Source organism: Notechis scutatus, chromosome Z (genome assembly GCF_049901735.1).
Source record: "Notechis scutatus isolate UNSWTSFEM ecotype Mainland chromosome Z, rNotScu1.2, whole genome shotgun sequence".
NCBI classification, from domain to species: Eukaryota; Metazoa; Chordata; class Lepidosauria; order Squamata; family Elapidae; genus Notechis; species Notechis scutatus.
The window spans coordinates 60,045,987-60,060,390 of NC_142025.1; the positions used below are offsets into that span (position 1 = coordinate 60,045,987).

General features: G+C 36.4%; 1 protein-coding gene across 5 annotated transcripts in view; it reads right to left on the reverse strand.

Moving 5' to 3' along the window:
* The window catches only part of MYRIP (myosin VIIA and Rab interacting protein), a 199,272-nt gene that overhangs the window by 132,649 nt on the left and 52,219 nt on the right, over positions 1-14,404 (reverse strand). The window lies entirely within an intron of this gene.

Sequence of the window (14,404 nt, forward strand, 5' to 3'; positions counted from 1 at the left end):
AAGGTAAGGAGATTGTGGTTTTAAAACAAATACCTAGAAGAATGAGAGAGATGAGAAGAGAATATCGATTCCTGACTAAAATGTTATTGAAAAAGGAGGTGAATTACAGATGGTTGATTCCAGAAGGACTAATGTTTACATGGCAAGAACAGAGACATAGAATTGATTCAATTGAGAAAGCAGAACTTTTCTACGCAGAATTTTTTGGAAGGAGAGAGGAAGAGGCAGAAAAAGAGGTCTCACTAATTGAATTCAAAGAGGACCAAATGGGGACTGAAAAAGAGGAAGGCGCAGTAGGTGGACAGGTGGAGATCAAAGAACAACATGAACCAAGATCTACGAGAGCTGCCTAACCTAATTACAAGATATAACCATGGAAGAGAAAAAACTGATTACAATGAATATAAATGGACTTAACTCAGCCGTTAAAAGAAGGAAATTTTTTCATAAATTAGAGAAATTAAAATTCGATATAATTTGTTTACAAGAAGTACATATCAAAAAACAATATGAACAATTGTTGGTACAGCCAAAATTAGGGAAAATATTTACTTCTTTGACTCAGTGTAAGAAAAGAGGAGTGGTTTTATACATTAAAGAGGCTATCCCAGCAAAATTGATTTATACTGATGAAGATGGAAGAGTATTAATGGTGGAAATAATGGATAATAATATGAAAACACTCCTGATTGCAATTTATGCCCCGAACGACAAACAAGAAGAATTCTACAAAAAATTACACATGAAAATAACTGGACTGGACTATGTCAATATAGTTATGATGGGAGATTTTAATGGAATTGTAGACAATAAATTGGACTATATAGCAACAACAACAAAGCAAAACAGAAAGACTCTCGCTAAAGCCTTTTTTAAAATGACAGATGAATTAAATTTAAAAGATATATGGAGAGAAAGAAATGTTAAAACCAAGAAAAATATGTATGGGCCTTACCCTTGGAACTCCACATGAAGGCATGCCACCCTTCCTGTGTAGATCATGTCCTTCTAAAAATAGAATTCTCTTATTTCATTCTTTAATCCAAGTTAGGCCTGCTGCTTTATAATAGTCCAAAGCCACCTCTGCTTCTGTTATCCTGCAGTGCACTTAGTTTTATTCTTGCTCTTTTGCCCGCCCTACAAATTTTGTGGTTATTTTGTTTAACTCCGAAAAAAAATTCTTATCTAATTTCACAGGGATCGTTTGGAACAAATAAAGTAGTTTGGGTAGAATATTCATCTTGATGGCAGCGATCCTTCCTAACAAGGATAATTGTATTTTTGCCCATCTCTCTAAGTCTTTTTTTATTTGTTGTACTAAACTCTTATAATTATCTTTTATTGATGAGCATCTCGCTATATGCCCAAATATTTAACTTTCTTTGTAGGCTGCAATACTATTCCTTTCTCTAATTCCTTCTTTTGTTTATCTGTTAGATTTTTAATTATCATTTTGGCTTTCTCCTTGTTAATTGTAAGGCCGGCTATTTCCCCAAATTTTTCTATCTCCTGTATTAATTTGGGTCCCATCTCTAATGGTTCTTCTATGAAGAATACTAGGTCATTGGCAAATGCTTGGACCTTATATTCTTTTTGTTTTATTTTGAGCCCTTTTATCTCCTGATTCAATATTATTCTTATTAGCAAAATCTCAAATGTCAGGATAAAGAGCAGAGGTGACAATGGACAACCAACCTTTCATTATTTCAAATGGACTTGTACATTCCCCATTTATTATTATACTTGCTTTCTGGGAGGAATAAATTGACTCCATCATATTTTCAAATCTATCTCCAAATTTCATTCCTTTTATCTGTTGAATCATAAACTGCCAATTGACCTTATCAAAGGCCTTTTGAGCATCCAGAAAAACTAGGGCCACCTGTTTTCTGGATGGGCCTCATAATACTCTAATATATTGATTACTGTCCTAGTGTTATTCTTTATTTGTCTCATTGGTAAAAATCCGTTTTGGATCAACAAGCAGAACAACGGTGATCTTTACTTTTTTCCCCTAGGCTTTTTGTGCGAAGTGGTGGAAGGGAGCGCAAATAAGACTTCAGAGCTGTGGAACCTGGTGAGAGGTGAGCGCTGAGGAAGTCTTAACGGTAGCGGCAAGGGTGCTGCACAGCGAAAGAACTAGTGAAAAGGAAACCAGAAAATAATAAGAACTGAACAAAGCTGAAAGGGGCAAAAGAAGAGAATATAAAGAAACCTTATAGTGTATTAACTTTTGATATTTTATAGGCTGTGAAAAAGAAAAATAAACTAAATAGAGACTTGGAAATTTTGAAACTGTGGTAAAGTCTTAAAGAAATATGGAGTCTCTATAATCTATACTTTGCAAAATAGAGTGTGACAACTAGAAGAGAGAGACATCTGCTGAACATCTGTGGGATATAATTGCTAGCATTTAAAAAAAAACAAGAGAAGGAAAAACAAACCTGAGAAGTGACTGTGGAAAACTGTACTGTATTTATATAATTATATAACTACATTATATATATTGAACTAAGTTGATTTCTGAAAAGGGAAAATATCTTTCTATAGCTCTATAAATCATATATCTGTATATCTATATATCTTTTCAGAATATAAACATTCATAATAATCTATAACCTATCCTTTAAAACTTCCATTGAATATTGAATATAGTTATTGCTAAATATAAATAGAAGATATTTCTCTGTTAAAACTTTTTACATAGGATTAAGAAAGACTAACTACACTTTGGGGTTATTGTAGAGAACTCTATTATAAACTACTATAACTGATAATCTCATAAGGTCAAAGTAATATCCTTGATATTGGGTTTTCATTCCTGTTGTTTTCTAATTATTAATTTCTTATCTAGGGCCAAAACCTCCCCTCCTCCACTGAATTAAGGGCATAAAAGGGGCAAAAGGGAAAAAAAGTTTTAAAAACATCATCAATAGATAATTGGTTAATACCCAATCCAAGACATAAAATAAAAACCAACAGTGGATGGTCAAAGAGGTGGAAGCCATAAATGGGATATTTTGTTAAATAATAACTTTTGGAAAAGTTTATTTAATATGGCAAGCAACCCAAATTTGACAAATATAGAGGCGATGGGGGGGAATACATCACAAGGCTCGATGATATTTTCTAACCCCTTGACACAAAAATCAATAGAAGACATGATCTAGGGGAAACTATCTAATTCTTATAAAGATCTCCAAGCTATGATGCAGAACATGCAAAAAGTCATGTTAAAAACCAAGAAGCCATGTTTAAAAATCATGAAGATTTTAGAAAAGAGATTGGTGTCATAAGGAATGATACAAATGAATTAAAAGAAAGAATGCAACAGATAGATAGGAAGTTTGAAGCCTTTCAGGTCCAAATTACCAAAAATGAGCAAAAACTGGTGGAAGTAGAAGAAAGACTCTCCAAAGAAGAAAATAAATTTATGGAGATGAATGAGAAATTTATCTCAACCAACAAGGAACTAGATACAGATAATATCTGGAAGGGACCTTGTAGGTCATCTAGTCCAACCCAAGCGGGAGACCCTACACCATTTCTGACAAATGGCAGTCCAATCTCTTCTTGAAAATCTCAAGTGATGGTGCTCCCACAATTTCCGAGGGCAAGCTGTTCCATTGGTTGATTGTTCTCACTGTCAGAAAGTTTCTCCTTGTTTCCAGGTTAAATCTCTCCTTGTTCAGTTTCCATCCATTATTCCTTGTCTGGCCTACAGGAGCTTTAGAAAATAGCTTGACCCTTTCCTCCCTGTGGCAGCCCCTCAAATATTGGAAGACCGCTATCATGTCTCCCCTGGTCCTTCTCTTTACTAGACTAGCAAAGCCCAGTTCCTGCAACCGTTCATTGTATGTTTTAGCCTCCAGTCTCCTAATCATCCTGGTTGCTCTTCTCTGTACTTTTTCTAGAGACTCAACATCTTTTTTATAATGTGGTGAACAAAACTGGATGCAGTACTCTAGGTGTGGTCTAACTAAGGTTTCATAGAGTGGTATTAGTACTTCCTTTGATCTTGACTGTATCCCTCTGTTAATACAACTTAGGATTGCATTAGCTTTTTGGTGGCTGCTGCACACTGCTAGCTCATATTTAGCTGGTTGTCCACTAAGACTCCAAGATCCCTCTCACAGTTACTGCTATTGAGCCTGGTTTCACCTAGAAACATCCGTGATCTTTTTAGAAGCAGAGAGAGTTGCCCAATACCTCAGGTTTCAAAATATAATAGAAGAAAAAGAAGACCTGCCAGAAAAGATGGCTGACCTACTGACGGGAGCTTCAGGGACTGAGAAAGAGGAAATGATTTCTGAAATGGATGAGATATACAGAGTCCAAACAAGCTGTGGAAGAAGACTCACAAAAAAATCGATTAGAGACCAAATTTTACATCGAATATGCGATGAACATCTTGAATTTAAAGGTAAACAAATATTAGTGCTAAAACAGGTTCCAAAAAGAATGAGGGATTTGAAAAGAAACTACCAGTTTTTGATGGCAAGACTAAATAAAAATAACATCAATTTTAGATGGTTAACACTGGAAGGAATAATGGTAACCTGGCAGGAAAAAAGATACAAGCTTGACACTGTAGAAAAGGCTGAAGATTTCTACAAGCAATACTGTAACATTGAAGAAGATTCAGGAGATCAAGGAGAAGAGAAATATATAATTGAAGGTAAAGTCCCAGGACAAACAATAGAAGAAACAAAAAGAATACAAGAAACGAAAAGACCTAAGAGAAGAGGAGATGGAGATAAGATAGAATATCATGGAAAGAAATATGAAGAGTCCCAAGAAGCTAGAGTCACGAGAAGTATGAGAACAAGATACAATTAAGAAAATAGATGAAGAATGTGGGATCTGGTCAATAAATATTAATGGACTTAACTCACCAACAAAATGTCAGAAAATATTCACCAAACTACAAAAATTGAAAACTGATATAATTGCTCTGCAAGAAGTCCACATAGGACATGATCAAAAATATTTACTAGAACAATCTAGGTTAGGGAACCTGTTTGTATCACTAGACCAGGAAAAGAAAAGAGGTGTAGCCATAAATATAAAAAATAAAATTAAGACAAAATAGATACACAGAGACAAAGAAGGGAGAATTCTAATCATTGAGATTAAATTAAATAACAAAAATATAATAATTGCCTTGATATATGCACCAAATGGAGACCAAGAGTATTTCTATGAAAAATTACATAACATAATTTCTGATATAGAGTACGATGGGTTATGAATAGTTGGGGACTTTAATGTGATTGTGGACAGGAAAAGAGACCATAAACATAATGGTACATGTAAAGGGGAAAAAAATACTCCCCCCAAAAATTTTTTAAATGACTGGAGACTTGAATTTGATAGACCTTTGGAGAGAAAGAATAATGAAAATAATTATACATTCTACTTGAACTGCCACAAAACCTGGTCTAGAATTGATATGGCTTGGATATCCAAAGATTTAGATTCCGAAATATATAAAGTGACTATACCTGGGCCGATCATAATCCTATAAGTATACAATGGAAAGGATACCAAGATGGATTTTTCAAAGGGCAATTATCAAAGAAAAAGAATTCAACACAATGATAGAAAAAGAATTGAACACTTTCTTTGAAATAAATAAACAAGATGATATTTCAATTCAAACTATTTGGGACACTGCCAGAGCATACATATGAGGTGTAACAATTTCATATACAGCCAAAAGAAACAAGGCAAAATAAACAATATCGAGAAAAATTAGAACAAGAACTTAAACAAATAGAGGTGCTGCACCAGACAGAACCTAATAATCAAAACTTGAAAAACGAATTAGATCTTCTGAAACATAAACTACATATCTTGGAGACAGAGAAAATAGCACAACAAATTAAACTAACTAAACAAAACTATTTTGAAAATGCCAATAAACCTGAATGGTGGCTGGCACAAAAATTAAGAAATTATAGAGAAAAACAATGAATAAACAAATTGCAAGATGAAGAAGGGACTGTATATTATGATGAGAGCTCCAAAAAAGACATTGCCCAGACATTCTATGCAAAATTATATACAAGAAATGAAAATCATTCAGAAAAAAAGATTAGAACTTATCTAAGGAAAGCTGATTTACCAAAGATCCCAGAAGACATGAAATTAATGCTCAATGATAATATTACCATGTCAGAATTAATTAAAGCAATCAATAAACAAAAACAAAAAAAACAATAAAGCAGTGGGCCCAGCTGCCATACCTACATAGCTATACAAAGAACATTAGAACACCCTGAACCAATATTTATTAGAGGTCTGTGCTTGATGATGGGAAAATACCAATCTCCTGGAGAGAGGCCAATATAGTATTGATCAAAAAAGAAGGTATAGATCAGAGAAGAATCCAAAATTATAGGCCAATATATCTTTTAAGTACAGATTACAAAATTGCATATTTGGGCTAATGTGCATATTTATGGCCTAATAGACATACAACACATCAATACTTTGTGAGATATAAAATCCGACAAGTTCTAATATTAATTTGAAATAAGATAAGATCGCAAAATTACATGGAAATTCCAGGTTGTCTTTCCTCCTTAGAAGCTATATCGTACCCAAACCTCTATAACCAAAAAAAGGCAATCACAAAGATATCTTAAAAGATGAAGGAAGACTAAAACAAAGACTTGGATCCTCCAAGACTAAGACGATCCGGCCGCCTGCACAGGCGGCCGGCCTATTTGCAGGACTACGCATGCTCCTGGCCAGGGGAAAGGAGTGTTGTATTCACAGAACTGACGGAAGTCCCCACTCTGGTCCGCTGTTCTGGCGGGAGCGCCGATCGCTCCCATTGGCTGATGCCGTTTGACAGCCGGCTATAAAAGGAGCTGTCAAACGGCATCAGCTGTTGCCGCCAGCTGATCTGCCTGTTAGCCCCGGCAGCCGCGGCAACCCTTTATTCTCAGAATAAAGTCTTTACTGTTTAGCTCTGGTGTCTGCCTCGTATCTTCCGCCGCTCCACAACAGTGGCCAATAGTCACTTGGGCCTCCTCCACCCCTCACAATCACTCACTTACCTTGCAATGATCTGCAGGGCTCAGGAGGTGGGAAAAGGGAAGGAAACAGGCCTCTCTTGGTAGACCAAATGGGAGAATTCAACAAGCAGCATCTGCCAACAATCCATTCTCCCCACCCTCTGAGAGCTAGCTCAGATTTCAAAACAGGGATTCTCTGCTTGGATGCTTTGCTAGTGAAATAAATATTGTACCTCAAGACCAACCTGTACTTTTAGAGCAGCTAGACAAGCCTTGGAAAAGACATAGTGGTATTAGTGTTTTATTTTAAAAATGCTTTCTCTGTTCTATTGTATGTTTCAAAGCACTGTGAAATAAGTAATACGTGAGTATATATACTTAAGATCACAGTGTAAAGATAATAACTATATATTAAGTTCTCCCAATTTAACTGTTTTGAAACTTGTGAATTAATGTGACCTGGGTTCAAGTCCACACAGCAATGGAAACTCATAAATGACTAGGCACTCTTAACTTGGCTTACCTTACACAGTTGTTCATGAATAAAATAGAGGGAAATCTTCATGTAATCTACAATTACCATATTTTTCAGAGTATAAGAGGCTCCAAAGTATAACACGCACCTAGCTTTTGGGGAGGAAAACAAGAAAAAAAATCTGCCTCTGCCTCCAGCGATTTGCCTTCTTGCAGCAAACAGCAAACAGCCTGTTTCAGCTTCAGCACAGCCTGATTAGCACAAGCAGTTGATTGTTGATTGGATCAGCCTCGCAATGATCAGCTGTTTCAGGCTGCAGGGATTGCCATAGCCTATTGCCACCTCCACCACCCCATTTTCAACCTCCTTATCCTATTTTCAGCCTTTGCATGTCCCATTTTTAGCCTCCATGTGCCCCATTTTTGCCCCATTCCAGGCGGTGGAGATCAGAACAGGTGGAAAATGGGGTATGCTGAGGCCAAGAACGGAGTGCGCTGAGACCAAAAATGGGATGGGCAGAGGCTAAAAATAGGATGCGAAGGCCAAAAATGTGGCACACAGAGGGGGCAATAGGCTATGGCCATCCCTGCAGCCTGAAACAGCTGATCATTAGGAGGCAGTTCCAACCGAAAATCAGCTGCTTGTGCCAATCAGGCTGTGGTGAAGCTGATACAGGCTGTTTGCTGCAAGGAAATAATGGGGGTGGTACTTCGGCAACATCCACTGTATAAGACACACAGACATTTCCACCCACTTTTGGGGGTGGAAAAAGTGCGTCTTATACTCCAAAAATACGGTAACTTTTAGTGGAATGGCCTAATAATCAGCTAGCATATAATTTTTAAAAAGTATTAACAAATCCATTGGGTATAATAAAGAAGTAAAATGTATAAAATTTAATTGAAATTTGAAACAGAGGAAGAATAGATTAAAGAACATATAATACACTAGGCTAAGAATTTTGGCAGATACACCAATGGGTAAATAAAAGAATAAAAGGTGAACTTTATGTTAAGATTTTAAGAGAGTTTTTTAAAAATAATATATCTTTGAAACTAAACATCATGCCAGTATCTAGAATGTGAACAACATGAAAGCCTTTTAAGCAAGTTGGTGTAAAAGCTTTAAAAAAGCTTTTGTAAAAGCTTTAAAAAACATATACATTGATACAGAATATTTTAAAGATTAATGTTCAGTTGAAGTCAGAACATTTCCTTTCACGATTAATGGATAAAGAGTTAAAAAAAACCACTGAAGATTATTTCAGTATATGATTATTGTGCAAGATTACTATATGCACAAAGATGGAACAATTCAGCACTATCCACTATGGAGGAATGGTTGGTGAAACTTACAGAACTTGTTGAGATGGGCAAACTGACTTCTTCGATTAGAGAAAGGACAATATCTTATACGGATTGGTCTTATCCATAGAATTTGAAAAATATGAACTTCTGATTTGTGATGTTAATGATTAAATATGGTAGAATACAGAATGAAGAGAGTCATATAATTTTAGAAAGGTATTAAAATATAATTGCACTTATAACTGATGTGACAAATATTGGAAGCTGTTAGGAATGTAAGTCACCTAACAGTTGGGTTGGAAAATATATAAACCAGGATAGACATTTTAATACTGTCTCTTCAAGAAAATGCTAAAATTGAAATTGGGTGTGGTTCCTCAAAACGGCCATAAGATGGAGCCAGAAACCTGGGTTGTTCTGTTCTCTTGTTGCTGAGAGTGTTGCCTTTCCTGCATTTCCCTATTGACTGTCGCTGATCATCGTTATTCTTGGGTTTGATGTAAGTCTGTTACTGAATTGTTTTTGATACTGGACTTTGTTGTTATTGGATTATCCCGGGACTGCAAACTGACTGCTTTAACTGTGAATGACTTGGACTGTTTGTTGAACTTTGCTTAAACGTTTATTGCAAGTAAAAACCTACATTTTTACTATACAGTGTATCTGTGTGCTGGTTGTGTGTTATTCTTCACCACTCTCACTACGTCTCCCTGTGTGCACTCATTCTCCTAAAGGGGAATTACCTCAACAGAAGCTACTCCTGTATACCTCTGCATCTCTTGGTATGTCTCTCTTTTTTTTCTATTTTCTTTTCTTATGCACATTTAGCTTTTTCTTTTATTGCTCTCTCTTTTTTATTTTTTATTCTAATTTACTTTGCAATAATTCTTATTCCATTTAAAACCTTTAATAAAAATATATAAACAATTGGGAATAAATTATGCTGAAAATAAAAATTATACTGAAGTACAAATGCAATTCTTGTTTTTCAGTGCAAAATTGTTAAGTGCACATAGAGTTCATTGCTCTAGTAAGAAGTGAAATTATTAACCAAAACCTTTTTCTAGACTTTTTGAGCTTTTATTTTTTGTCTTTTTGATCCACCCACTTGTGAATTGTTTGGATATCAGAATGAGTCTACAGACTATATTCCCATCCTTTTCCAAAAAAGTGCTTAAATAAAAACATTAAAACGCTTCCACTTTTGTGCTGAAGTGTGGAAAACTATTATATAGGATTATAAGTGATACTAAATTTATGACTTTAGCAATTAAAATAAATTTTATAATTAGTATTTTAAAAACTACTTATATCCTTGTATCACTCCACATTTTACTGAATTTACAATTTACTGAAAAAAACAGTACTGCACATATTTTCTTTATGCAACATAATTATATAGCATATCACATTAACACTATACGTCAAAAATTGTATTTCAAACTGAGAGGGTATAACAATAGTGTTTTTGTATTAGAAGGGAGTTGTGCGGCTGCAACGGGATTCCACTCTGTCTGGAAGAGTGTCAGCCAGGCTGCCAATGCCTCAGTGCTCTTCCCTCCCCCACCCAGCACATCTGCCATGGGGTTGCAGTGGCCGGCCTGACACTGGAAAGGCACGTATGCCCCCCTGACTGAACTCTGTTATGGTTAGTCCAACCCCATGCTCTAAGATTGGCTCAATTGCTGCCTCACTTCGAAGCTCTGCGTCTTTACCCCATGCACCTCATTGTATGTATCAAACATCCCGTCACACTCCTGCATGCTTGCTGCCTGCTCTACATAGAAAAAAAAACAAGACATCTCCCCAAAATAAGCCCTGGTGCCTATTTTTTTAGCCCAAAAATTTTATCCAAAGAGAGAGGCGTGACTAGCACTGCAGTGGCTGAGAGACAGGATTCCACAAGCTCCATGGAAATGATCAAAATCCCCCTGCCTGGGGGTCTCTGGAGACCCTAGCCAACCCTGTAGGGTTGGTGAAGGATACTCAGAGCAGCACAGAGAGCTTGCAAATCCCTGTAGGAGCAGAGGAAAACCTCTCAGACTGGCGTGGAGTGACAGACAGCCATTACGAGCTGTCAGAAGTGGTGGCAGCCAGACCAGGAAGTTAAAAGGAGAAGATTGTGGAGCGGTGTGCTGAGATTTAGTTGACCTATACTTCAAAAGAAAAGAAAAGAATTAGTTCTCCCTTAAATTGGATTAAATCAAAGTGAAATCAAGAGAGAGTAAAGAATAGGGGGAGGGACTTAAACCTTCCACCTCCAGAACTGGGCGTGCATAAGCGCACCAACGTGCCTACCGTCCCTGTCCTATTGTTTCTCTTATTCTTTTATTTTTCTTATATGTACCCATTTCATGTATTCACAACTATGTATACGCTTATACTTATTATCTTGTAAACAATTGGCAAATCAAATAAATAAATAAAATAAAAAAGAACTGGCCGTGAAAAGGCATTCAGACATTAAGAAGGGAAAAAGTTAGAAAGAATTTACCATTTTGCCACAAGAAGAATGGAAAAGAGAGGAGGGTGAGATACTAGTGAGGTTGAGTCTCTGTTGGCCTCACTACAAAATTTTTGGAACTTTTGGCTATGAAAAGAAAAAGTTTCTAAATTTTAAAGATAAGGAGGATCGATTAAAACAAAGGAAACAGAACAGAACAAGTGCGCCATCTACTGGTTCTTGCTGGCACAGAAAGTGTTTAAAGTGAAAGGGCTTGTGAATAGACATGGCCTTGAGATGTGAATTATAGTGAATGGAACATGAAGACCCTTTTGACATCTGTAACTTGTTTAGTCTGGGAGGCTGGAACAGAGAATGGAAGAACCACGACTGTGCAAAATTAACAGCTCTCTGGCTCTAGCAGATAATAAACTGGAACCATTTTGAACAGAATACTTTTGGAACACTTTTGAACACTTTTGAATTGCTATCTGCCATTCTTCAATAGAAGGAGAAGGGGGGGAGGTTGGTACAAGTAATCCTTTTTGATGTAACCTGAATATCTTAATTCTTATACTGAATCTGTATAACTTGCACATGATATACAACTGGGGACTGGAGCACAGATGTCTGGGAACTTGTTACCTCTTGGAGAGATAGCAAGAGAAGGGGCTATAAAAATTTCAGCTCTGAAAGAAACTTCTTGGGAAACGCTTATTAATTATGTTCCCAGAAAAAAAGGGGCAGGGATTAACATGTTACTTCTTTGTATTGATGAAATCCACATCAGACTAAGGGGAGGGGTTCTAACTCCCTTTATCTATACTGCATGCCTGGAGGCATATTAGATCCTGCTTTGACTATCACCTGGATAACTTCCTTTTCAATAAAGAATTCCTTTTGAAATATCCAGTTTTCAGAAGTTCATTCTTATCGCTTGAAGGGGAGAGTCTGGGCCTTACAGGCTATGTGTATGTATGTTCCAGCGTAACACTGGAATGCCTCGAGCAATTTCAACCAAACTTGGTACACAGATGACTTACACTCTGGAAACAAATACTGTGGAGAATAAGACACCCCTAACACCCTTTGGTGTGTGTGTGTGCGTGTGCCTTAAAATGGCTTCTGCCATGGTAACGGCTTCACAGGGCTCCCTCTTGTGGAGGAATAGAAGAATTGCGTGACAGATAGTACAACAGTGTTAGTCCCGACTACAGGATTTTCCTGTCTATTACAGGATTGGGATAAATAAATATCCAGCAACGCCAGGTTATTGGCTAGTTAGACTATAAAAGTAGCAAAACAAATTAAAAGGCAAGGAGAACATTACCAAAGACTTTTTTTTAAATGATGGAGGAACTGAAGATGCTTGGAGGGATATACAACCAGAGAAAAAACAATACACCTTCTACTCAAATATACACAAATCATGGTTGAGAATTGACATGACATGGATGTCATCGGAATTACAAGAGAATGTACAAGAAATAGAAGTGGAAGCAAGTATCTGGGCAGACCATAGCCCAATAAAACTAAAGTGGAAAGGTCAAACAAGAAAATCCAGATGGACATTAAAACAGTCACTACTGGAAAATAAAGAGTTCATAAAGAAAATGTAGAAGGAAATGGAATTCTTTTTTTTAAAAAAAATGGACAACTGTCCCTGCAAAATGTATGGGATACTGCCAAGGCATATTTCAGAGGGTTAGCGATCTCCTATATAGGAAGAAAAAATAGGGGAAAGAAGGAGAGAAGAAAGTAATTAGAAGAAGAATATAAAGGATTAGAATTGGAACTACAGAAAGTTCCACAAAAAAGAAATGGTAAAAATCAAATGGAACTAGTAAAATATGAATTAAATATCTTAAGAGAAAGAGGAACTGGCACAAAAAATTAAGGCAGCTAAACAAAATTTCTTTGAAAATGCAAAAAGTCGGAGAGATGGATGGCATTTAGGCTCAAAGAAGAGAAAGAAAAGAAATTGATACAAAAGCTATGAGACGAGACGGGTACAATCCAACATAAAAATGAAGACAAGAAAATAATAATAAAAGAATTTTATGAAAAATTATATAGTAAATTTTAGAAAACATACCAGAAGACAGAATTAAATAATATATGGAAGAAGTTAACCTACCAAAAGTACCAGACGAAGTGAAAATAATATTAAATGAAAGAATTACAATGAGGGAGTTAATGGAAGCAATCAACAGGCAAAAAAATTACAAGACACTAGGACGTTTTTTTGTCTTGATTGGCTGGCAACATTGTGTTTCGTGTATTAGGGGCTTTTAGTGCGGCTTAGCTTCGGGTGAATGGCCGGCTATCATTTATTAGGAAACTAGGTTTCATCTGGGTGGCTGGTTGGGGTGTGTTTGGGCTGGAGGTATCGGGGGGGGGGGGGTCTGTTTGTGCCCAGGTGTTTGCTTGGCTTGTGTTGTGGAGATTTTTTTTCTTTGTGAGTTTAGGCTTCCAGCTAATTGACAGTCTGGTGGAGTCTATTCATGCCCCCAATACATGAAACACAATGTTGCCAGCCAATCAAGAGAAAAAAACACTACAAAACAGACAGAAGATATTAGAAACACCAATCAAGCAGAACACAGCAAACTCCAAGACCAATACACACAGACCAAGACTCCCAACCAATCAGGATGAAGAAAAAAACATTCTAATACAGCACGAGGCTAGCACCAAATTTAAAACGCTGTGAAAACCTGACACACAGATGAACCCAATACAAAAGCCTGATGATGGCAAATGAGATTCTGCCGAAACGTCACTACAACTTTAAAAGCACAACTATAATGACGTGGGAAAATACCCGAACAAAGCTGAATACCATACATATAAATACCCGCGAAAACTTAAGAAAACATATATATATATGTATGGTATTCAGCTTTGTTCGGGTATTTTCTACAACTTTAAAAGCACCACTACTATGACGTGGGAAAATACCTGAACAAAGCTGAATGCCATACATACACACACACACACACATACAATAATGATGTTTGTATGTTAACACCTCATCTAGTACATATCTGATATTTGCTATATTTTATCTCTAACTAGAGGGAAAGAGAAAGAGACAGAGAAAGAGAGAAGACTCTTAGATATAATGTAGTGTATATAATAATTTAAGAAGTAG